The sequence below is a fragment of the Grammomys surdaster genome, unplaced genomic scaffold (assembly GCF_004785775.1).
Source record: "Grammomys surdaster isolate TR1022 unplaced genomic scaffold, NIH_TR_1.0 261, whole genome shotgun sequence".
Taxonomy (NCBI): domain Eukaryota; kingdom Metazoa; phylum Chordata; class Mammalia; order Rodentia; family Muridae; genus Grammomys; species Grammomys surdaster.
The window spans coordinates 1,066,657-1,090,612 of record NW_021604702.1 but is presented as its reverse complement, the minus strand read 5'-3'; the positions used below and the strand labels follow the sequence as shown (position 1 = coordinate 1,090,612).

Genomic DNA, 23,956 nt, shown 5'->3' with positions numbered 1-23,956 from the left:
AGAAAGGACTGAAGGAGCTGAGGCGGTTTGCAGCCCCATAGGAAGAACAACAATATCAACTAACCAGATGCCCCAGAGCTCCCAGGGACTACACCAGCAATCAAAGAGTACACATAGAGGGACCCATGGCTCTAGCTTCATATATATAGCAGAGGATGGCTTTGTTAGGCTTCAATGGGAGGAAAGGCCTTTGGTCCTGTGAAGGCTCAATGCCCCAGTGTAGGGGAAGGCCAAGGCAGGGAGGCAGGTGTAGCTGGTTGGTTAAGGTAACACCCTCATAGAATCAGGGGACAAGGGGATGGGATAGGGGGAATCTAGAGTGGGGAAAGCTGGGAAAGGGGGTAAAATTTGAAATGTGAATTATGAAAATATCTAATTTAAAACAGGGGAAAATAAAAGAAAATGTAAAGTTGAATACTTAACATTTCTGACATTTTCACCTATACATTTTGAAACAAGTTACCCATATAGTATTTTCCCTAGAGTATTTAATAACTTTCTTGAAAATAACATGGCAAAACCTGAGTTCTTGGTTCCATTACTCCCTTCACGTAATTTTTTTTCTATAGTATTATCACCTTTTACAAAATAATATCATTACCCAGATTTTTTAGACCCCTGAAACCACGTGTCATTGTGCATTTTTTTTTAAATTTTGAAGCAAGCTTTATTAAAGACTAACAAGGATCACGGACATAAGCCAAATCCATACCTAGGATTCCTGGAGAATTGCTGTGAATTACATTAGTAGGAGACTTATAAAGCCAAAATATACAAGGATACATACTTCCTGTCATCCAAAAATGGCCAAGCAAACATCTTAATGTAGTCTTTGCTTATGTAAATCCTATGTACATGTGATCCAGAACATTCTACTTATGTGGGGCAACCAACCTTATTTACACAAATGAAAATGCATAACTTGTTATCTTCCATGAAGAGCAACCCCAGCATACTATAAAGTTATCTGTACTTGAGCAAGTGAGGCTTACAAGTTAGAGGCATTTGTAGAAGTATAATCTGACTGCTCTGACAAAGAATTACATCCAAAGATCTTCAATGTCTGTGTCATCTGGCTGAAACACAGATAGGTACTTAGTATATACCTTTAATCCAAAACTATATAGATAAAATTAATTTGTAGAAGGAAACAGCCATGTTTGTAACTGACAAATTAGAGAAATATTTGCAAGTATGAGTCAGAGATTGGATATGCCGAACTCTCAAGAGACCAGCATAGGTTTGATAGGCTATTTGAGAGAGAATTGAGAGAGAAGCACTGACAGAGACAGAGAAAGACAGAGAGAGGAGGCAGTTTTACGGGGACAATTTTACAGAAACAGGTTGCAGGTAATGACAGTACACACTAGAGAATGAGAACTAACTAGGAGATTAAAGTAGACTGACAGAGGTAATTTGATCAAAAGCCAAGAGAAACCAGTTTGAATAAGTCAGCTTTGACTGAAATTTGAGTCAGAAGAACTGAGTTGAACCAGCCAGAGACTAGAAAGAACTAGAAAGAGTGAGCTTATTCAAAAGTAAGCTTTGGAAAGGACAATTCCATATGGTGAATGAAATTCACTTTTACATCTGGCATCCAATGTGATTGGAGAAGACTAAAGTCCACTAACATTGCAGAAAGCAGAGGATACCTGACAGAAACATCACAGTGGACAAGAGTCATCTAACAGAAATTTTCAGAGGAGAAATTCACATAGGATCATCCCCAGAGGAAGCAATAGTTCTTCAAATTTAGCTGGATGCCAGAGAGACTTGGAAAACTTGGAGGTCACAGGAGCTTGAGCCCAGAGCAGGAACATTAGAGGAGCCTCAGAGATAGCTACTGATAGTGAAATAACACAAAAGACAGTTTTAATATGTAGACCAACTTCTCTGACAATTTTTGAATGTCCACTTCAGATCACTTAAGAACAAGATTAGGAATTGAAGAGGTAGAAAAGTTACTTGAAAAGCCACTGCAGAGCTTATTACAGTTGTGACCACCAGAGTAAACACTTCCTTTCTTACAATTGCACTGTCTATATGTTTCCTCTCAGAAAAAAATGTTTAAACATGGCTACATATGAAGAAAAGATAGCTAGGATAGCACAAAAGCTTGAGACAAGACAGAGGATGGAGAATAGGAAGTGTTTAATTGTGAACGTAACAAAATTGAGGGTCAAGCTACAAAGACCATTAAATCTGTTGTATGACTACTCACTCTAGCTTTCCCAGTTTCCTAGGAACAAATGCCAGAAAGTGGTGAAAATAAAAACAAAACAAAACAAAACAAGCCTAGAATCTTGTTAAAATGCAAGACCGTAAACCTTTTATAGAATCACTAATAACTTATGGAATGCACTTGCCCTATGTGAAACAGATGTTAAATATCCAAAACAGCATTATTATCCATTACTGGAATGATTTGGAGAAGATTTACTAAAAGCTGCCTCTCCATTATAATGGCTGATGTGGTGGTGGGAAGAAGTTGCAATTATGGAAAATCATAGTTGATCTGAAGGTAATAATATTGTGAAAGATCAAAATGATCATATATTTATTGAAACAGTTTATAAATACCATTAGGTGGAGTGAGTTCCAAAAAGTTTATATATTCAGAAATTAATATACTTTTATTGTCTTTTGAAACAATAAAAATCAATTTTTTGAAGAATTCCAAAAGCATTGTCATTTCAAATGATAACTGTTCTTAAGCTTAATTAATGAGCAGGAACTAAAGATAGCAATACAAAGAATCATGACTCTAAAAGCTAGCTCTTTGAAATGATAAATTTAATCTGTAAACTTGTAAACCAATTGAGTAAAAAAAAAGAAAGTATCAAAATTAAAAACTGGAACTGTCACCAAAAATTTTCAGGACATTATATAGGAATGTTTTTAAAATCTATTGTTTATTAAGTTAGTAAAACTAAAATAAATACACAAATTTTGTACTTCATCTAAACCTCAAAATATAAGGCAAGAAAAGATCCAATTTTTTGAAATTATTATAATACAGTCACAACATTTTTTCTTTTCATTCCATTTCCTTCCTTCAATTTCTTCCATAGGCTCCTTCTTACTCTTGGTAGCTAATGGCCTCAATATGAAATCAGTATTCATATAGAGCCATAACCAATAATACAAGTTAAGTTGCAATAAAAAACCTTCCATCCACAACAACAAATCACATGTTCAGAAGTATTAACAACATAATAGTTATGCCATGTTTCCAATGGTGAATGGCAACTAATGTTTTAAAAATAGTTTTGAAAAAAGTGGAACCCAAAGAACTACAATCAAAATATGATTCCATGGTAATATCCTTGATGAATATAGTTGCACAACCCTATAGTAAAATACTTATATACAAAGTACTGACATATATAAGGAAGGATAATAGATCATGCATGGTTACATTGGGTTTATCCTTGAGATGCAGGAATGGTTCGACATACCATTATTTTAGTAAGTAAAATAATAAGTCTCATAAAAGAAATTAAATTAAGATTTCTAGAATCCATGAAAATTAAAAAAAAAAAAGGCCTTTGACAAAATCCAAAATATCTTCTTGATAAAAGTCCTAGAGAGATTAATACTGCAGGGAAAATGAGAGCAAACTACTCAGTAAGTCCATTAAAGTCAGAGAAGATACAGAATGACTATGCCCATATGTTTTCAACATAATTTTTTTTTTGTTTGGTTTGGTTTGGTTTGGTTTGGTTTGGTTTGGTTTTTCGAGACAGGGTTTCTCTGTGTAGCCCTGGCTGTCCTGGAATTCACTCTTTAGACCAGGCTAACTCTCAAACTCAGAAATCCGCCTGCCTCTGCCTCCCAAGTGCTGAGATTAAAGGCGTGTGCCACCACCGCCCGGCTTCAACATAGTGGTTAAAGCACTCTATATTCTGGAACCGAAATGTTCAGCCATATGCACTGCCATTGTGTTTCTAATACCTAGGAAACAGAAAAAATAACTTAAATATCCTTCAACAAATTAATGGATAATGAAAATGTGATATATGTACATAATGGAACTCTACGTATGTATAAAGAAAGCTGTAATAAGGAAATTTGCTGATAAGGTGATGGAACTGGAAAATACTGTACAAAATGAGATAATCCAAGTCTAGATAAACAAATGCTGTCTATGAATGCTGCAATTTGAATGTATAATCTTTTTTTATTTTATTTTACTTTATTTTATTTTTTTTAAGGAAAAGCATTATTTTTCTTACACACCCACATAATGGCTATCATCCATGTAAATAAGAGTAGAAACTCAAGCATGGAAGGAATTGATGCAGAGACCAGGAGGACATGCTTCTTATTGTTTCTTTCTATTAATCGTTTTATTGATTTACATTTCAAATGATATTTCTCTTCTTGGTTACCCCTCCAGAAAACCCCCATCCCATCCTCCTTCTGCCCCCTCCCATTTTCCTCTGTGAGGATGCTCCTTGACCCATTCACCACTCCTGCCTCACCCGTCTAGCATCCCCCTACCCTGAGGCATCAAGCCTCCCTCCCCTCCCATTGATGTCAGAAAAAGCCATCCTCTGCAGCACATGTATCTGAAGTCATGGCTCCCACCATGTATACTCTTTGAATGGTAGTTTAGTCTGGGAGTACTGGGTGGTCCAATTAGTTGTTCTTTATATGAGGTTGTAATCTCCTTCAACTCTTTCAGTCATTCCCCTAGCTGTCCTATTGAAGTCCAAGGGCTCAGTCTGATGGTTGGCTGTGAGTATCTGCAGCTAGTTGTATTGATCAAGTGCTAGTAGATCCTCTCAGAAAACAGTTCCTGTCACCAAGCACTTCATGGCATCAGCAACAGTGTGGGGGTTTGGTGTCTGTAGATGGGATGGATCACTATGTGCGGTGTTCTCTGATGGCCTTTCTTTTACTTTCTGTTTCATTTTTGTCTCTATATTTCCTTTAGACATGAACATTTCTGAGTTAAAAATGTTGGACAACATGGGTGGCCCCACCCCTCAACTGGGGGCTTTGGCTATCTACTGGAAGTGGTCTCAACAGATTGTATCTCCCCATTTCTTGGTATTTTGGCTAAAGTCATCACCATTGGGTCCAAGAAGCCTATTTCCTCCCTGGAGTCTGTTACTGTCTAGGGGCTTCCCTCATTTCCCCATCCCTCACTGCTACATGTTTCTATTCAATTTTCTGAGCCTCTTTATTTCTCTCCTTTCCATTCCAATACCTGTTCCTGAGCCCCCTTTTCACTCCTCCTCCTCTCTCCATGGCAGTGAAAGATTTATATGATAAGAACTTCAAGCCTCTGAAGAAAGAAATTGAAGATCACAGAAGATGCAAACATCTCACATTCTTATGGATTGGCAAGATTAATATAGTAAAAATGGCCATCTTGCCAAAAGCAATCTACAGATTCAATGAAATTCTAATCAAAATTACAACTCAATTCTTCATAGACATAAAAAAAAACAAAAAACCTAGGATTATAAAAACTATTCTTAACAATAAAAGAACTTCTGGGGGAATCATCATCCTGGATCTCAAGCTGTACTAAAAAGCAATAGTGATAAAAACTGTATGATATTGGAAGAGAGACAGGCAATGGAATAGAGTTTAAGACCCAAAAATGAACCCATACACCTATGGCCATTCGATCTTTGACAAAGGAGCTAAAACTTCCAGTGGAAAAAAAGACAGCCCTTTCAACAAATGGCACTAGTTCAACTGGAGGTCAGCATGTAGAGAATGCAAATTGATCTACTCTTAACTACTTGTATAAAACTCAAGCCCAAGTGGATCACGGACCTCCATGTAAAACCACATACACTGAAACTAATAGAGGAGAAAGTGGGGAAGAGCCTCGAATACTTGGGCACAGGGGAAAAATTCCTGAACAGATTAGAATGAATTATGCTCTAAGATTAAGAATTGACAAATGGGACATCATAAAATTGCAAAGCTTCTTTAAGGCAAAGGACACTATCAATAGAACAAAATGACAACCAACAGATTGGGAAAAGATCTTTACCAATACCACATCTGATAGAGGGCTAAGTCAAGAAATTAGCCTTCAGGCAATCAAATCACCTTATTAAAAATACATTCCCCAGTGTGGAGAAATTTGAGAATGGAGAGGTAGTGGAGGATGGGTAAGTGGAGGTACACCTTCATAGAAGCAGGAGAATGGGTGATAGGATGGGGGTTTCTTGGAGGGCGATGGAAAAAGGGAATAACATCTGAAATGTAAATATATAAAATATCCAATAAAGAAATCTAAGAGGGAAGCATTGAAAAAGAGTTAACATTAAAAAGATGTATTTCTATAGATATTTCTATTTCTTTCCTCATTTTTTAACATTTAATGTAAAGTCAGTTGAGATAACACTAGTGGTTTTCACCTTTAAGTTTTGAGATACTAAAGGAATATCTCTAAGGAATCATTAGTTCCTATTCTAAAATATAATATGTGTCTGCAGTTGTATGTGGGATACTCATCTCTTTTTAGGGAAATTATGTCCTTGTTATTTTCTTCATTATAAATTAAGCATGACATAGGAAATATGATTGTGTTTCAAGTCAGAAAGGTGTACACTTGTGATGGTTATTCTTGCTTGTCATATTGACTACATTTTTAATTACCCAAAGTCCAAGAATCTGGGCACTCCCATGACAGACTTTTCTTTTTCTTGAGCGGATCATTTGAGATAAAAAGACCCAGCTAAAATCTAAGCCAAACCTTCTAGTGGCAGCCTATATAGAGGACATGGAATAGAAATATTTAACTCTGTGAAACTTGAGTGTATAATGCTAAGTAACTACAGAAGCCAGGAAAATAGAAAGCAGTGTGTGTCTGTGTATGTGTATGTGTGTGTGTGTGTGTGTGTGTGTGTGTGTGTGTGTGTGTTTGTGGTGGTTTCAGTGGAATTATCCTGTACAGGGTGATAATGTATCTCCAAAAAACTATATATCATCAAGTAAATTACAGTACCTCCTATGAGAAACCTTTTGAGTTGTTGGTTTAAGGTTTCCAATAGAATTCCAAGAAAACATAGGCTCTTACCACTGCCCTTGGTTGCCTCCAAGAACATAAAATTAGATCTCCTTACTGATGACACTGAACACTTCAACAACAACAACAACAAAAAAAAGAAGAAGAAGGAATCTTTTAGCCTCTTTCCTAAGGACTAGGTCTTATAGTATCCAATGGTGCTATGCTGCCCTAAAAAGGAAAACAGTGAATAGTTAGTCCTACACAACTATCAATTTATGAGCTCCTATAATTGTAAGTCCAGCAAGTCATCCTCATTGGTGTAAGAATAACATTTATACCTTGGATTTAATTGACAGCTGCATAAATTGACTTAATAGTGAATAAAGGGGAATTCAGGCATGGTACTCTAAACCTGGCCAAGAGAATCAGATTTTGACATTTTCCTAAACTTATATAGTTCCTAACTATACACTTTAATAGTGATTATGATAAGTGCTGATAGGTATAACTAGTCACCTTCATAAAAGAATCTTCTTTTCATAATAAGTGGTGCATATTGCGGAGTTCCATAATATCAAAATGTAGAGAATAAGAGATTGTATATTACTCAATCCCAATTAAAAAAAAAAAAACAGTGCAACCTCTGCACTTATATCTCAATACAGTAACAGAAAAAAATGCAAGAAATTTTAGACTAGTTTTCAATTGAAAATCAGGTCTTCTGGCTTTTGTTATTAGAACTTTCCTCTAGATAACTGAAATGGTATAAACTTATTTGTTTCTCATTTAACTGTTTTCAGTTACAATTATGTTCCAAATGTATATTTTATACCTAACAGTGAGATCTGTGTGTACTCTGAGTTTTCAAAAATTAAAGTTAAACATTTAGAAAAATTTAATCAAGTATTGGTTGCATTTTTGATTAGCACTATTATGGATATACTGTCATTCTTACAACACTTCTGCTTATTAAGTGTCAAAAAAAATAATGTGTCGCAAAGGGATAGAATCCACTATGGCCTTTAGTTTAAAGTGCAACTGAAACCTCAAGTCTCATAAAATTCTATGAACACTCAAATTGGAAGCTGATTATATTTTAACCAAACAAATCACTATGCATGCACTCATGCTATGAATTTAAACATATTTTTCATTAAAAATAACCTTTTAGAGAAAAATAAATTAACTACTGTTAAAAATAATATTTTAGCTGAAGAGGTGCTATTATGTGAGTTTATACAAAACACATAACCATGAGGAATCCAAGATAATCTTGGTGATGTACTTTTTTTGTTCTTTTTTTGTCCTATCTATCTATCTATCTATCTATCTATCTATCTATCTATCTATCTATCTATGGAACTAGGTATGAGACAGAACAGACTCTATAACTGTGAGGACACTTGTAATATACCAAAGTATTACATTTTATAGATGTTTTCTCTAATACAAACACAAATTTGTTTTTTAGGTTTTTTTTTTAACTTTAAATTATGTATATTTATTTCACTTTTATAAAATATCAGCAGAGGAGAGAAATGGCTTTTGTGGAATTATTCTTTCTTTTTTTTAATTGGATATTTTATTTATTTAATTTTCAAGTGATGCAGATTGGAGCCTGATATAGCTGTGTCCTGAGAAGTTCTTACATATCCTTAAAAATACAGAAGCAGATGCTTGGGGCCAACCATTGGACTGAGCATGTGGTCCCCAATGGAGGAGTTAGAGAAAGGACTGAGGAGCTGAAGGGGTTTGAAACCCTGCTGGAAGAATAACAATGTCAACCAACCAAACTCCCCAGAGCTCCCAGGGAATAAACCACCAATCAAAGAGTAGACATGGAATGACACATGGCTCTAGCTTCACATGTAGCAGAGGATGCCCTTGCCAGGCATCAATGAGAGGAGAGGCTCTTGGTCCTATGGAGGCTGAATGCCCTAGTGTAGGAAAATGCCAGGGTGCGAAGGTGGGAGTGGGTTGGTGGGTAGGGGTGTGTGGGACTGCATAAGGGTATCCTGGTTCATGGCTGGGCATGGGCCTGGAACTGCGAGACTCTAAGTGATAAACAGCAGACATTAGGCCACGTCCCCAGAACCCAGATTCCTGACGAAAAGTCTCATCTCCATAGACCTACATTGTTCAGTCACATAGGCCATTACAGCCCCTCCCACAGTGCACAGTTAGAGGGTGTGACTAGAGGCCTCAGGCCCTAGGGATTTACATACTAATGAAGTCCAGAGGGCAGAGTAAATTAAAGATCCTTCCCCAGACCCTCTCCCTATCCCCTTCAATATTTAACTCAGGACTGCCCTGAGTTTCAGGGGGGATACATCTAAATCCATCCACCATCCACCATGAAAATAAACCTTTCTGAAACCAAGGACTTCCTCGTGTCATTGGGGCCTGCCGTTGCCAAAGCCTCCAGTCTGGAACCCTAGACTTTCTCCTGTATGTGGGACCCGCCAGCATGGAAAGCCTCCTGGACTCCACCTCCGCCTTTGCCTTTTTTCCCACATTTGGCACCCACACAGGACACAGACACCCTCAGACTTCAAGAACCAGGCCTCCCCAGTCTGCTACAGTTGAAAGCATCCCGCGGGACACAGGGCCAAGGCTCTCTCTGTCTCCTGCACCTATCTAGGGGTTAGTGAGCCTGTTACTTCACACAGCACAGCTCTGTGTGCCCCTAACCTTCTCTGTTCTGCTGAGCCCCCCTCCCCTGCAGCGTCTGGGGCCACAAAAAGAGATCCCTACCTCCCCACTGGAGAAACTCCTGCTCCTACCCCCATGGAAAACCAGACTGGCTTTGCTCCCTGCTCGGACAAGAAGAACAGAGCCGAGCTTCCTGCCATGCTTGTCCAGTGCTGTGCTGAATTGACTCAGACAAGATTTGGTGCTTCTCTCATTGCTGACTGAAGCTGCAGCTGCTTAATCTCTCACCTGGAGGAGCTCTCTGCATTCCAACCATGAAGTTCCACATCTTCAAGCAAGCTGGCCAGGCTACTGACTCTGCTCAGCAAGTACAGTAACCAATTCTCTCCCGTGGGTGCTGCCAGGGCCTATTTCTTCTCCCCCACCCCATTTTTCTCAGCTGTGAGTCAGCCGGACATGTGACGACATGCACCCAGCCTCAGATCTTCTGAAGCCTCTCAGTGGTCTGAGAGCCCAAGGGCTTGAGACCAGTCAGTTCCTGGCTGCCTCTGGGCCCAGGTTTCTCCAGTCCCTCTTTCTCATTTTCTTCACTTGTGGATCAGCCGGTTGCATGCCCACAAACCTCCAATCTCAGTACTTCCATGGCTATTCAGCTGACCCACAGCCGAGAAAAATGAGAGGGGAGAGGAATTGGGGATCCAATAGAAGTGTGTAGTAGTAGGGGTGGGGAAGAGAACAGGGATGGGAACTACTACAAAGTTTCAGATACCAGAGAGACTCCCAGGACCCAGTGAGGATGACATATGAAATATCCAAAAGAGGGGAGATAGAACCTGAGGAGACCACTATGGGAAAATAGAGCCGCAGCGGTGGACAGTTCTGGTGGGTTTCCTTGCTGGTGGGTCCCACATACATGAGAAAGGTCTAGGGTTCCCGAGGCCTGGAGGCTTTGGGGGCAGCAGGCTCCAATGACACGGGGAAGTCCTTGGTTCCAAAAGGGTTTATTGTCATGGTGGATGGTGGATGGACCTGGGTGTACCCCCCACACCCCGTAAAACTCAGGGCAGTCCCGAGTTAAATAGGGAGGGAGAAAAGGGGAGGATCTGGGGAGGATCTGGGGAGGAATGCTTTGCTCTGATCTCTGGCCTTCATTAGTATGTAAATCCCTAGGGCCTGAGGCCTCTAGTCACACCCTCTACCTGTGTACTTTGGGAGGGGCTGTAATGGTCTATGTGACTGAACAATGTTGGTCTTATGGAGACGAGACTGCACATCAGGACTCTGGATTCTGGGGGCTGGGGGCGCAGCCGAATTCCTGTTGGTTCTCATGTAGAGTCTTGGGGTTCTAGGCCCATGCCCAGCCATGAACCAGAATATCCTTATGCAGTCCCACAAACCACCTCCATTACATAGACATGGACCCCAGAACAACGATGGGGCCATCCACTCATCTCAGAATTTTTAATCCGGAAATGCTCCTGTCTAAAGAAACAGGGACAAAAAGTAGAGACTGAAAGGAAGGCTATCCAGAGACCATTCCACCTAAGGATTCATCAAATCTGTAGACTTCAAATCCTGATCCTGTAGTTGATTCCAAGAAGTGCTTGAAGACAGGAGCCTGGTATAGCTGCACTCCAGGATGCTCTGCCAGCACCTGACTAAGACAGATGCACATACTCACAGTCAACCATTGGAGTGAGCCTGAGGACCCCAATGGAAAGAGTTAAGGGAAGGAATAAAGGAGATGAAGAGGATTGCGACTCCATAGAAAGAAAAATATCAGCTACTGAGAACCCTCAGAGATCACAAAGACTAAACCAACAACCAAAGAATATACATGAGTGGCTCCATTGCTCTTGCTACATATGTATGAGAGGACTTCCTTAACTGGCATCAGTGGGAGAAAAGGTTCTTGGTCTGGCTGAAGCTTGCAGCCGCAACAAAGGGGGATGCTAGGGGGGTGAGGTGGGAGTAGGTGGGTGGGTAGGGGAGTGCCCTCTTAGAGGCAAAGTGGAGGGGGGAGGGTGTGATGTGTTTGAGGAGGGGATAACAGGAAGAAGGACATTTGAATTATAAACAAACTAATTAATAAAAGAGAAAAAACATTACTGTGAAAACAAATGTAAGTTAAGACTGGCATCTTTTCTTTCCATAGGCCTTCTACTGAAAACACTCTAGGATAGAGAATTGGCCCTCTGAAAACTGTTTGAGCAAAATATGATCTCAAAGGCAGGATACATAATGAAAACTATCTTTTTTATTTTTTAATCCCTTTTTTCAGTCCAGTCTTTATCCCCTTCCTGGTCTGCCCTCTGACTCTTTGTCATAGCATACCTCTTCCATGCATCTCCATGAGAATGATGACATACCCCCAACTTCATCCCACCAGAGCAACCCCACTCCTTGAGGCCTCAAGTCTCTAGAGGATTAGATGCATCTTCTCTCATTGAGTCCAGACCCAGCATTCCTCTACTGTGTATGTGATGGGGACCTCATATTAGCTGGTGTACGCTGCCGGGTTGGTGATCCATCCAATGTCTGAGATATCTTGGGGTTAGTTGAGACTGCTGGCCTTCTGTAGGGTCCCCCTCCTCCTCAGCCTCTTCCAGCTTTTCCCTAATTCAACTACAGAGGTGTGGAAAGCCGCAGCTTGTGCTGACAGCATTCACCATTACAAGATGGCGCTGGCATCCAGTGCTCCTCCAAGTAAACAAGTAAACCGCACATGTGCTATGGGAAAAGCACGCCAAACCATGGCCCATCCTGGGGCGTAATATGCGTTCCTGAGCAAGCAGCCAATCAGATATGAACACGCTGCTCCAGGGGTATATAAGCAGTGCCTTTTCACGGCCTGGGGTCTTCCTTTTCACATCACAGTAAACACTTGCTGCAGAAGGATCCTGGTGTCCGCGTGCATTCTTGCTGGCGAGACGATTGCGCGGGTCACAGCTGGTGCTGAAACCTGGGAAACTCACCATTGCCGGTGCCAAGGAGACCCTCCGCTTGCGGAGAGGGTTCAGAACTGAAGGACAAAGGTAAGCTCTGAGAAGCATGTTTGGCCTTGATCTATCTCGTCTCCCTCCCCAGTTGCCAAGAACTCTAGAAGCTCTCGCTATTGTGCTAGCAGTGCTCGTTCTCTTCCTTCTGGTTTTGCAGGATGAGAAATGCCTCTTGACTGTAGCGGCAGGCCAGGGAGTGCTAGAGGGGTTGCAAGACGGCGTGTCAGAAACAGAGCAGGATAAACGGTTGGGAGCTCACAAAGAAAAACCAAAAGGCACGCCTAAGAAAAAAGACCCTTCCAAGGACGCACAGTCCCCGGAAGCGAAAGATAAGGGAAAGGATGCCCTGGGAGAGAGACGTAGAAAAGGAGAAAAGGCCCCAAAAAAGAAACCTCTTTATCGGATAAAGGTGCTGGAGGCCTCGGGGCTTGGGGGCTCTGAGTTGGAGGAGCTAACTTCCTCTGAGGGGGAGGACTTACACGAAGAGACAGCCCGCTATGAGGAGGAAAGATACCATCCAGATGAGCGGCCGCCACCGCGAAATCAAAAGCAAAGGAAAACGGGAGATAGAAACCGCACGGCCTCTCGGCCTGTAGCGCCCTCCCAACCTATTGTTCCCAGCGCACTTCCGCCTTATGTGGAAAAGTGCTGCTCAGACTTCTTCCTTTCAAAGGAAGACAAAAGAAGGATGTTACAAGCCTTTCCGGTATTTGAGGACACGGGGGGAGGCCGTGTCCACGCACCTGTAGAGTATGCCCCTATCAAAGAACTTGCTGAATCAGTTAACAAATATGGAGTTGATGCTAATTTTACAGTTATGCAGCTTGAGACATTTGCCACTATGGCAATGACTCCGAGTGATTGGCAGAATACAGCAAAAGCTGCCCTCCCTAATATGGGACAGTATATGGAATGGAAAGCTTTATGGCATGATGCTTCTCAAGCACAGGCAAGGGCCAACGCTAATGCGGAAGGAAACTAGAGACAGTGGACTTTCGAATTATTAACAGGCCAAGGACAGTATGTTGCTGACCAGACAAACTATGATTGGGGAGCATATGGCCAGATCTCCGCTGCTGTTATTAAAGCATGGAAAGCCCTCTCTAAGAAGGAGGAGGCTGGGGGAAATTTAACGAAAATATTGCAAGCCCCCAGGAGACATTCTCAGACTTTGTGGCTAGAATGACAGAAGCAGCAGGCAGAATTTTTGGAGACCCAGAGTGAGTTAAACCACTGATAGAAAAACTGGTGTATGAAAATGCCTCGCCAGAATGCAAGACAGTTATTACCCCTAGAAGAAGCAAAGGGCTGACAGATTGGATAAAGGTCTGCCAAGGACTTGGAGGCCCGCTGACTAACGCTGGCCTGGCAGCAGCTATCCTGCAGGGCCAGAGCCACTCAAGTCCTGGCGGCCGTAAAGTATGCTATAACTGTGGCAAACTGGGTCATTTGAAATGAGAATGTAGTACTCCCATGCAAAGGAGAACCCCTGGGCTATGCACTAAATGCAGGAAGGGCTATCGTTGGGCCAATGAATGTCGCTCGGTTAGGGACATTCAAGGAAAGATTATTCAGCATGATCCCTCCCCAGCAGGAAAAGATGAAGACACTCCAAAAAACGGGTATCAGAGCCCCAGGTCTCAGGGCCCCAAAAAATATGGGACACAAGCCTGCAACCGGGGCACACCTCTAGCTACAGAGCTACAAGAGGCTCCGCAGGGTTGGACCTCCGTTCCACCTCCCAATTCTTACTAATGCCACATGAGGGCGTGCAACCTGTCCCAGTTGATTTTAAAGGTCCTCTGCCTGAGGGAAGTGTTGGCGTTATTTTAGGTCGCTCCTCTCTTACCTTGAAGGGGCTTGTGGTTCATCCTGGTGTGATAGACCAAGACTATACAGGGGAACTTCAAGTTCTCTGTTCTTGTCCACAAGGCATATTTTCTATCTCCCCTGGAGATAGGATTGCTCAATTGGTTATTCTTCCAAGTTTGCATAATTGTTTCCCATCAACCGGGGCGCCAATGGATTTGGTTCTTCAGGAACTGACTTTGCTCATTTGGTGGTGGATCTCAAAACTAGACCCACTTTACAATTAACAATAGAAGGCAAGAGTTTTACAGGGATTTTAGACACAGGAGCTGATAAAAGTATTATTTCCTCCAACTGGTGGCCTAAGGCATGGCCTGTTACACAATCATCCCACTCCTTACAAGGGTTGGGATATGAGGCCAGCCCTGCAGTCAGTTCATGCTCCTTGACTTGGCAGACACCAGAGGGTCAGACAGGAAACTTTATACCTTATGTGCTTCCTCTCCCCGTTAACCTCTGGGGAAGAGACATTTTGCAAGACTTGGGACTGACATTAACTAATGAGTACTCTCAACAAGCTATTGATATTATGAAAAGGATGGGATATAAGGAAGGAAAAGTCCTTGGCAGAAAAGAACAAGGAAGGTTAAACCCAATTTCACAAGAAAGTAATATAGGAAGACAATGTCTGGGTTTTCCCTAGTTGCCATTGAGGGCTCTATGACCATAACCTGGCTTACAGAGGAAGCCGTGTGGGTTCCTCAGTGGCCCCTATCTTCTGAGAAATTAGAAGCTGCTACAAGGCTGATTGAAGAACAACCACAGCTTGGTCATTTAGAGCCTTCTACTTCTCCTTGGAATACTCCTATTTTTGTTATAAAAAAGAAATCAGGAAAATGGAGACTTCTCCATGATCTAAGGGCCATTAATGCGCAGATGCGGCTGTTTGGCTCAGTGTAACAAGGTCTACCTCTGCTCTTTGCTTTACCTAAGCAGTGGAGGATAATAATTATAGACATTAAGGATTGTTTTCTCCATTCCCCTACACCCGCAAGATAGGCAAAGATTTGCATTCACCTTACCTGCTGTTAATCACCTTGAACCAGACAAGAGATATCATTGGAAAGTTTTGCCTCAAGGCATGGCCAATAGTCCTACTATGTGTCAATTGTATGTACAAATGGCCCTTGAACCCTTTAGGAAACAATTTCCTTCCCTGCTTTTGGTTCATTTTATGGATGATATTCTTATATGCCATAAAGAATTGACCATTTTGCAGAACTCATACCCTTTATTAATTGCTACATTAGGACAGCGGGGTCTGCATATTGCCACAGAGAAGGTTCAAATTTCAGAAATTGGTTCCTTTTTAGGGACAGTTATTTACCCTGAGAAAATAGTTCCTCAAAAATTAGAAATTTGCAGAGAACATTTACATACCCTAAATGATTTTCAAAAGTTATTAGGTGATATAAATTGGTTAAGACCATTTTTGAAAATTCCCTCTGTTGAATTGAAACCTTTGTTTGACATTTTGGAAGGAGACTCTCATATTTCCTCACCAAGAGCACTAACACTGGCTGCAAGCCGTGCCCTGCGAATGGTAGAGGATGCCTTGCAAGAGGCCCAGCTAAAACGCATTGATGAGACCAAAACTTTTAATTTGTGTGTCTTTAAAACCAGACATTTACCAACTGCTATGTTATGGCAGGACGGGCCCTTATTATGGATCCATCCCAATGCATCCCCTGCAAAGATTATTGAATGGTATCCAGATGCAGTTGCTCAGCTTGCCCTTCGGGGATTAAAAGCAGCTATTACTCACTTTGGAAGAGAGCCTAAGGTTTTGATAGTACCTTACACTCCACATCAGGTTCAAATATTAACTGCTATCTCTGATGTTTAGGCCGTGTTGGTCACCTCCTTTAATGGTCAAATAGATAATCACTATCCTAAACATCCCATTCTACAATTTGCCTTAACTCAAGCTATTGTATTTCCGCATATCATATCTCAGAAGCCGCTCCCAGATGGAGTGGTTGTTTACACAGATGGGTCAAAAACAGGTGTGGGTGCCTATGTAGTTGATAATAAAGTCATGGCTAAACAATACCATGAGACCTCACCTCAAGTTGTGGAATGCTTGGTAGTATTAGAGGTTCTTGAAACCTTTCCAGGCCCTTTAAATATTGTTTCAGATTCCTTTTATGTAGTAAATGCAGTTAAAGTCTTAGAAGTGGCTGGGCTAATTAGACCATCTAGTAGACTTGTGGAAGTTTTTCAAAAGATTCAATTTGCTTTAGTTAATAGGAGATTCCCTGTTTTTATTACACATATTAGGGCTCACTCAGGTCTACCAGGTCCAATGTCTCATGGGAATGACCTAGCGGATTGAGCCACAAAGTTGGTTGCTATCACCCTATCCTCAAAATTGGATTTGGCCAAAGATTTTCATAAAAAATTTCATGTGACAGCAGAGACGTTACGTTGTCGGTTTGATATAACTAGAAAAGAAGCTAGAGATATAGTTACTCAATGTCAGAATTGCTGTCAATTTTTACCAGTGCCTCATGTAGGAATTAATCCACGAGGAATTCGGCCACTACAGATTTGGCAAATGGATGTTACTCACATCCCATCCTTTGGCAAATTGCAATATTTACATGTTTCCATTGATACTTGTTCCGGAATTATAATTGCTTCTCCATTGGCCGGAGAAAAGGCGGCCCATGTTATCCAACATTGCCTTTAGGCATGGAGTGCCTGGGGGAAGCCTAAAATTCTCAAGACTGATAATGGACCAGCTTACACTTCTCAGAAGTTTGGACAATTTTGTCGCCAAATGGAGGTGACTCATCTGACGGGTCTCCCTTATAACCCTCAAGGACAAGGCATTATAGAACGGGCTCATCGCACTCTTAAGTCTTATCTAATAAAACAAAAAGGGGGAGTCGAGGAGGCTCTACCCTCAGTGCCATGAGTCACCGTTTCTATAGCACTTTTTACCCTTAATTTTTAAAAGCTGGACAGTCAAGGCCACACGGCAGCTGACCGTCACTGTTTAGAGCCTGACAGGCCAAAAGAGATGGTCAAATGGAAGGATGTCTTGACCGGACAATGGAAAGGCCTGGATCCTATTTTAATAAGATCCAGGGGAGCGGTTTGTGTTTTTCCACAGGAAGAAGACAACCCATTTTGGCTACCAGAGCGACTGATGCGACGACTCATGATATTAGAAGATGACACCCAGGTGGACCCTCCAAACTCTGATGACAGCCCTCATGCTGATCCAAGGGATACAGGTTCCTAGTATATCTGGGGAACAATGATGGGCCATATTATCTGCCTTTCCAAAACCCATACCGGTCAGACATAATGTAGCTAATCTGTCCAGGAAATTGTCTCAATATCTTGCAGGGAATAGGTCAGAAAACTTCGATGAGACACTAAAAAAATTGAGAGCGGCTGTGGTGGCCATCAACTCGACGCGCGTGGATGTGTCCCTGACTGAGGGACTCTCCTCCTGGATCTCTTCACGTTTCTCTTTCTTTTAAGAGTGGGTGGGAGTAGGCCTGTTTGGTGCAGCCCTATGTTGCAGATTAGTGTTCATGCTATGGTTTGTCTGCAAATTCAGAGCTCAACAAAAACGTGACAAGGTCGTTATTACCCAAGCACTTGCAGCCCTAGAACAAGGTTCATCTCCTGAAATTTGGTTATCCATGTTAAAGAAATAGCCAGTAGACAGATTCCTCAGCCGTTGCACCCCAAGGGATTTGCCCATTGCACTGGGTCAGTGAGGAGTCTTGGCCTGGCTGGTCCTTGTCTGTGTAGCTGTGGTACCTGAATATTGAGGCAAACAGCCCTTGCACCCCTGGGAGATGGCTCCATTGCACAGGGACGGGTGTTTGCATCTCTCTCTGTTTCCCCTAGCCCTTGCACCCAGTGGACTTCTTTCCATTGCACCTGGTAGGGTAAGGGAGACTGTCTTAAACTATCAGTCCTTGATCGCTTATTCCCCCAAGATGGAATTTGCTTGATCGGGCTTGAGTTTGAGTCGTGATTGGTACCGCGCTAGATAGGCCAAGGGCAGTTCCATCTTAATAAAACAAAAAGGGGGAGATGTGGAAAGCCGTGGCTTGTGCTGACAGCATTCGCCATTACAAGATGGCGCTGGCATCCGGTGCTCCTCCAAGTAAACAAGTAAACCGCACATGTGCTATGGTAAAAGTGTGCCAAATCACGGCCCATCCAGGGGTGTAATATACGTTCCTGAGCAAGCAGCCAATCAGATATGAACACGCTGCTCCAGGGGTATATAAGCAGTGCCTTTTCAGGGCCCGGGGTCTTCCTCTTCACATCGCAATAAACGTTAGCTGCAGAAGGATCCTGGTGTCCGCGTGCGTTCTTGCTGGCGAGACAATTGCATGGGTCACACAGAGGTCCCTGACTTCTGTCCCTTGTTTGGGAGTAAGTATCATCTGAGTCTTTCACCTGTTTGTTGGGCCTTTCAAAGGTTAATCAGGCTAGGCTCCTGTTTGTAAGCACACTATATCATCAGTAATAGTGTCAGGCCTTGGGGACTCCCCTTGAGATGGGTCACAATTTGAGCCTGTCACTGGACCTTCTTTCCCACCTTTTCTTCTCCATTTTTGTCTCTGCAGTTCTTTCAGACAGGAACAGTTCTGGGTCAAAGTTTTTGACTGTGGGATGGCAACCCTATCTTTCTACTTGATGTCCTGTCTTTCAACTAGAGGTAAATTCTACAACTTCCCTCTCCTTACTATAGAGCATTTCATCTGAGGTCTATCCCTTTGAGTTTTGGGAGTTTCTCACCTTCAAGGTCTTTGGTACATTCTAGAGGGACCCTGACTCCTACCTCCCAAGGTTACCTGTTATCATTGTTTATGCTGCCCCTCAGGGCTTTTGTCCTGTTTCTCCCACCCAGTAACTGATCGTGTTCCCCCTTTTCCCTCCCTGTTACCTTTCTCACCCAGGTCCCACCATTGCCCTACTCACGTCCCCATGATTGTTTTCTTCTCCCTCCCAAACGTGATTGAGAAATCTTCACTTGGTCTCTTCATCTTGGTAACCTTCTAGAGTTTGGTTGATTGTATCATGGGTATTCTGTATTATTTTGCTAATATCCACTTATTAATGAGCACATACCATGCATGTACTTTTGGGTCTGAGTTACTTTACTCAGGATGGTATTTTCTAGTTCCTTCCATTTGCCTGCAAAACTCATGATGTCCTCATTCTTAGCAGGTGAGTAATATTCCCTTGTGTAAAAGAACCACATATTCTGTACCCATTCTTCCATTAAGGAACATCTAGACTGTGTCCAGCTTCTGGCTATGACAATTAAGGCCAGTCTAAACATAAAGGAATACACACTCCTATGGCATAGTAGGATGTCTTTTGGTTATATGTTCAAGAGTATTATAGCTGTGTTGTCAGGTAGATCTATTTCCAATTTTTGTGGAACCACCAGATTGATTTCCAGAGTGACTGTATCATGTTGCAGTCTCACCAGCAATGAAGAAGTGTTACTCTTTCTCTACATCCTTGCCAACATGTGCTGTCATCTGAATTTTTGATCTCATCCATTCTGATTGGTATAAGATGGAATCTCAGAGTCATTTCGATTTGCATTTCCCTAATCACTAAGGACCATTCAAGATTCCTTTGTTGTGAATTTTTTTCTTTAGTTCTTTTTTTTTTTTTCCATGACAAAAACAAATTTTTTTTTTATTTCTTTTTTTGAACATGAAATGCTTTTTTATAGCATGTTTTACAAGGGGAGGGGGTAAGAGGGTCCAGGTGGTGGAAAAGTACAAAATCTTCTTGGCCTGTGCCTTGAAACATGTCATGGTCTATATGGTACACTGCCTTGAATTATGATCTACCTGCAGTTCTTCAGAAGATATGGTACACTGCTTGAGTTATGGTCTCCCTGCTATTCTTAAGAAGACATGGTACTCTGCTTTGAGTCTATCTGCAGTTGCTAAGCAGGATCTTGCAGTTGCCAAGCTTCAGAGGACATTGTGCAGGTGGGGAAAGGTAGGGGGTAAGGGTAAGGGCGAGGGTCCTGGCTTCTGGCATCTCCCCCTTCTCTGTTTAGTTAGAGAAGGCGTCTTATGTTCAATCCCAACTATGTGAGTTTTGAATTTGGATGTCTAATTATGGGGGGTCTTAGACAAGTTCACAACCCCAAAACACTGATGTGAGACGAGTCACATCGATGGTCGAAGGCTTTAGGCTGTCGACGATGGGCAACGTCAAGGGACTCTGATGTGGGTGAAAGGAGGGTGAGAGCCCTGTCTTAGGCCATGTAGGCTGCACCCACTCCCAGCACACGCACTCCTTTTCGGCTGCATTGGGTGGGCCCCTGGGAAGTGGACCTACAATAATCCCGTCATTGGGCTAACTCACAGCCATCCTAGTCTCTTGTAAATGTTCAAGTTACCAACCATTTGTCAGTTTGGGGTGTAATATTGTCATAAAGGAAGGCTCCCCAACGTTAGCGGCCATATCAAGGGTGGCCTTGGTTTAGGAAAAAGCCAATTTTTGTTGTGGTGATCAAGAGGCCAAGCTCTCTAGCGAGAGAAATGAGGGCAAAGCCAGGCATACCAGGAACCCTTCTGGAGGGCGTGGAAGTCTAGGGGTCGACCGTAGGGGGAGGCAGGGGAGCTGACAGCTATGTCAGTCTCCTACGGAGTCACTTCTGGATCCTCTGCAATTTTCAGCTGATGGTAATGAACTTCAACTGCCTTCTTGATGGCAGCATCAACCTGGTTCCGTGGACAACAGGTCACGGGCGATGATCTCTGTCTTGCTCAATCTTGATGTTGTGCGCACATCCTCTCAATGAGGGTCTGTCCGGATGGGTCCGTGCCTCGAGCCCCACGTCTGGGTGCCACTTGACCCGACCGGCGGGTCCTGGTTATTCGTGGGGGCGAGGAGGACTGCAACCTGCTATTCTTCAGAAGATATGGTACACTGCTTGAGTTATGGTCTCCCTGCTATTCTTCAGATGATATGGTACACTGCTTTGAGTCTATCTGCAGTTGCCAAGCAGGATCTTGCAGTTGCCCAGCTTCAGGGGACCTTGTGCAGGTGGGAAAAGGTAGGGGGTGAGGGTAAGGGCGAGGCTCCTGGCTTCTGGTCCATCTGGGTTAGAACTTCTAATAGCAGGCATCACGGGTGATTCAATTTTACCTGGAAAGAAAAAAGAAGGGGATTCTCAGGGAGATTTCTCTTCCCTGGATGTAAATTGTTATTCATCGTATTTATGATTGGGCCTGGCTTTGTGAGGGTATCTATTTTTTTCATTAATATTTGTGGTAGCCGGTTAGCTGTGCCTTCTGTGGTATTGGACAGGCATATCAGTCCTCGGCTCCATAAGGGAACTGGGACTGGGGCATTCCCTTTATGGGTATGAGGGTCCTTCCCCATATCTGTGGCAAAGTTTTGTTGGTCTTGGTGGTGCCCGAGGTCACCAACATGGTCAGCAAGAGATTTGCCATGAGCTTTCAGCTTTAGAGAGAGAAAAGTGAACAAGGCATGATGGATGGAGAGTATTTCAGGGGGACTCCTTCTGAGGGGGTACCGTTCCCCCTCTTTTGTTTTTAAAGCCAATTTTTCAGAGTTCTTGTAAAATCAGGGCAGAAGCGCCAACAGTTGCTCCTTCCACACTCATAGAGTCATGAAGGCCTTATTTAAGGATATATAAATCTATATTAATAATCTTTTGTCAAAGGACTTTTATAGCTCCACTGACAATTAATCAGACTATATTATATATCGATTAGAAATAGCTTTTTCTACTTTTTGTGAGATTACCTCTCTTTTGTCAATTAACTGTTGAGGAAGTTAGGGTTTACCTCTCTCTTGAGAATATTGAACAGAGATTTAAATTCTTTTGTGGAGAGCTTAAAATAGTATCTTAGCCAATTTGCATCTCCTAGAAACTTTTGAAATTAATTTAAAATAAATAGACTCCCTTTTTTTTAAATCCTTTATCTGTGTGGGGTTTTTATTGGGTATTATACGTATTTACCTTTCAATGTTGTCTCCTTTCTCATTCTCCCCCCAAATCCCTTATCCCCTACCCCTTCCTCCTAATTTTTGTGATGGTGTGCTCCAAACATCCTCCCAGTCCCATCTCCCTGCTCTCGAATTCCAACACAGTAGGGGATCCAAACTTTTGGGGACCTTGGCCCTCCACTTTCACTGGAGTCTAACAAGGTCACCCTCAATTCCCTATACAGGTGTGTGAGTCCCTCCCTTTGTGCTCTCTGGTTGGTGGTTTAGACTTTGGGAGTTCTGGTTGAACCTTTTGATGCTCCTTCTAAAAAGGACCAACGCATTCATACTTTGGTCTTCCTTCTTCTATGTGAGTTTTATGTGGTCTATATGAAGATTCTTAGAAATTGTGAGCTTTTGGGCTAATATCCACTTATCAGTGAGTGCATACCATGTATGTTCCTTTGAGATTGGGTCATCTCACTCAAGATGATATTTTCCAGCTCCATCCATTTGCCTAGGAATTTTGTGAACTGATTGTTTTTAATAGCTGAGTAGTACTCCATTGTATAAATGTACCACATTTTCTGCATCCATTCTTCTGTTGAAGGGCATCTGGGTTCTTTCCAACTTCTGGCTATTATAAATAAGGCTGCTATGAACATGGTGGAGCATGTGTCCCTGTTGTATGTTGAAACTTCTTTTGGGTATATGCCCAGGAGTGGTATAGCTGGGTCCCTAGGTAACGCTATGTTCAATTTTCTGAGATACCGCCAGACTGCCTTCCATAGTGGTTGTACCAGTTTACAATCCCACCAACAGTGGAGGAGTGTTCCTCTTTCTCCACATCCTCGCCAACATGTACTGTCACCTGTGTTTTTGATCTTAGCCATTCTGACTGGTGTGAGGTGGAATCTCAGTGTTGTTTTCATTTGCATTTCCCTGATGACTAGGGATGCTGAACACTTCTTTAGGTGCTTCTCAACCATTCGAGCTTCCTCAGTTGAGAATTCTTTGTTCAGGTCTGTGCTCCATTTTTTAATAGGGTCCTTTGATTGTCTAGAGTCTAATTTCTTCAGTTCTTTGTATACCTTGGATATTAGCCCTTTATCAGATGTAGGGTTGGTGAATATCTTTTCCCAATCTGTTGGTTGCCGCTCTGTCCTATTGACTGTGTCCTTTGCTTTACAGAAGCTTTGCAGCTTTATGAGGTCCCATTTGTCAATTTTTGGTCTTAGAGCACAGGCCATTGGCGTTCTGTTCAGGAACTTTTTCCCTGTGCCTATGTATTCCAGGCTTTTTCCCAGTTTCTCTTCTATTAGTTTCAGTGTGGCTGGTTTTAGGTGGAGGTCCTTAATCCACTTGGAATTGAGCTTTGTACAAGGAGATAAGTATGGATCAATTTTCATTTTTCTACATGCTGACCACCAGTTGGACCAGCACCATTTGTTGAAAATGCTATCTTTTTTCCATTCGATGGTTTTAGCCCCTT

General features: G+C 42.2%; 1 pseudogene; it reads left to right on the top strand.

Annotated features, from left to right (window-relative positions):
• Window positions 1–9,945: 9,945 nt before the first annotated feature.
• LOC114627894 lies at window positions 9,946–17,549 on the top strand (annotated as a pseudogene).
• Window positions 17,550–23,956: the final 6,407 nt, after the last annotated feature.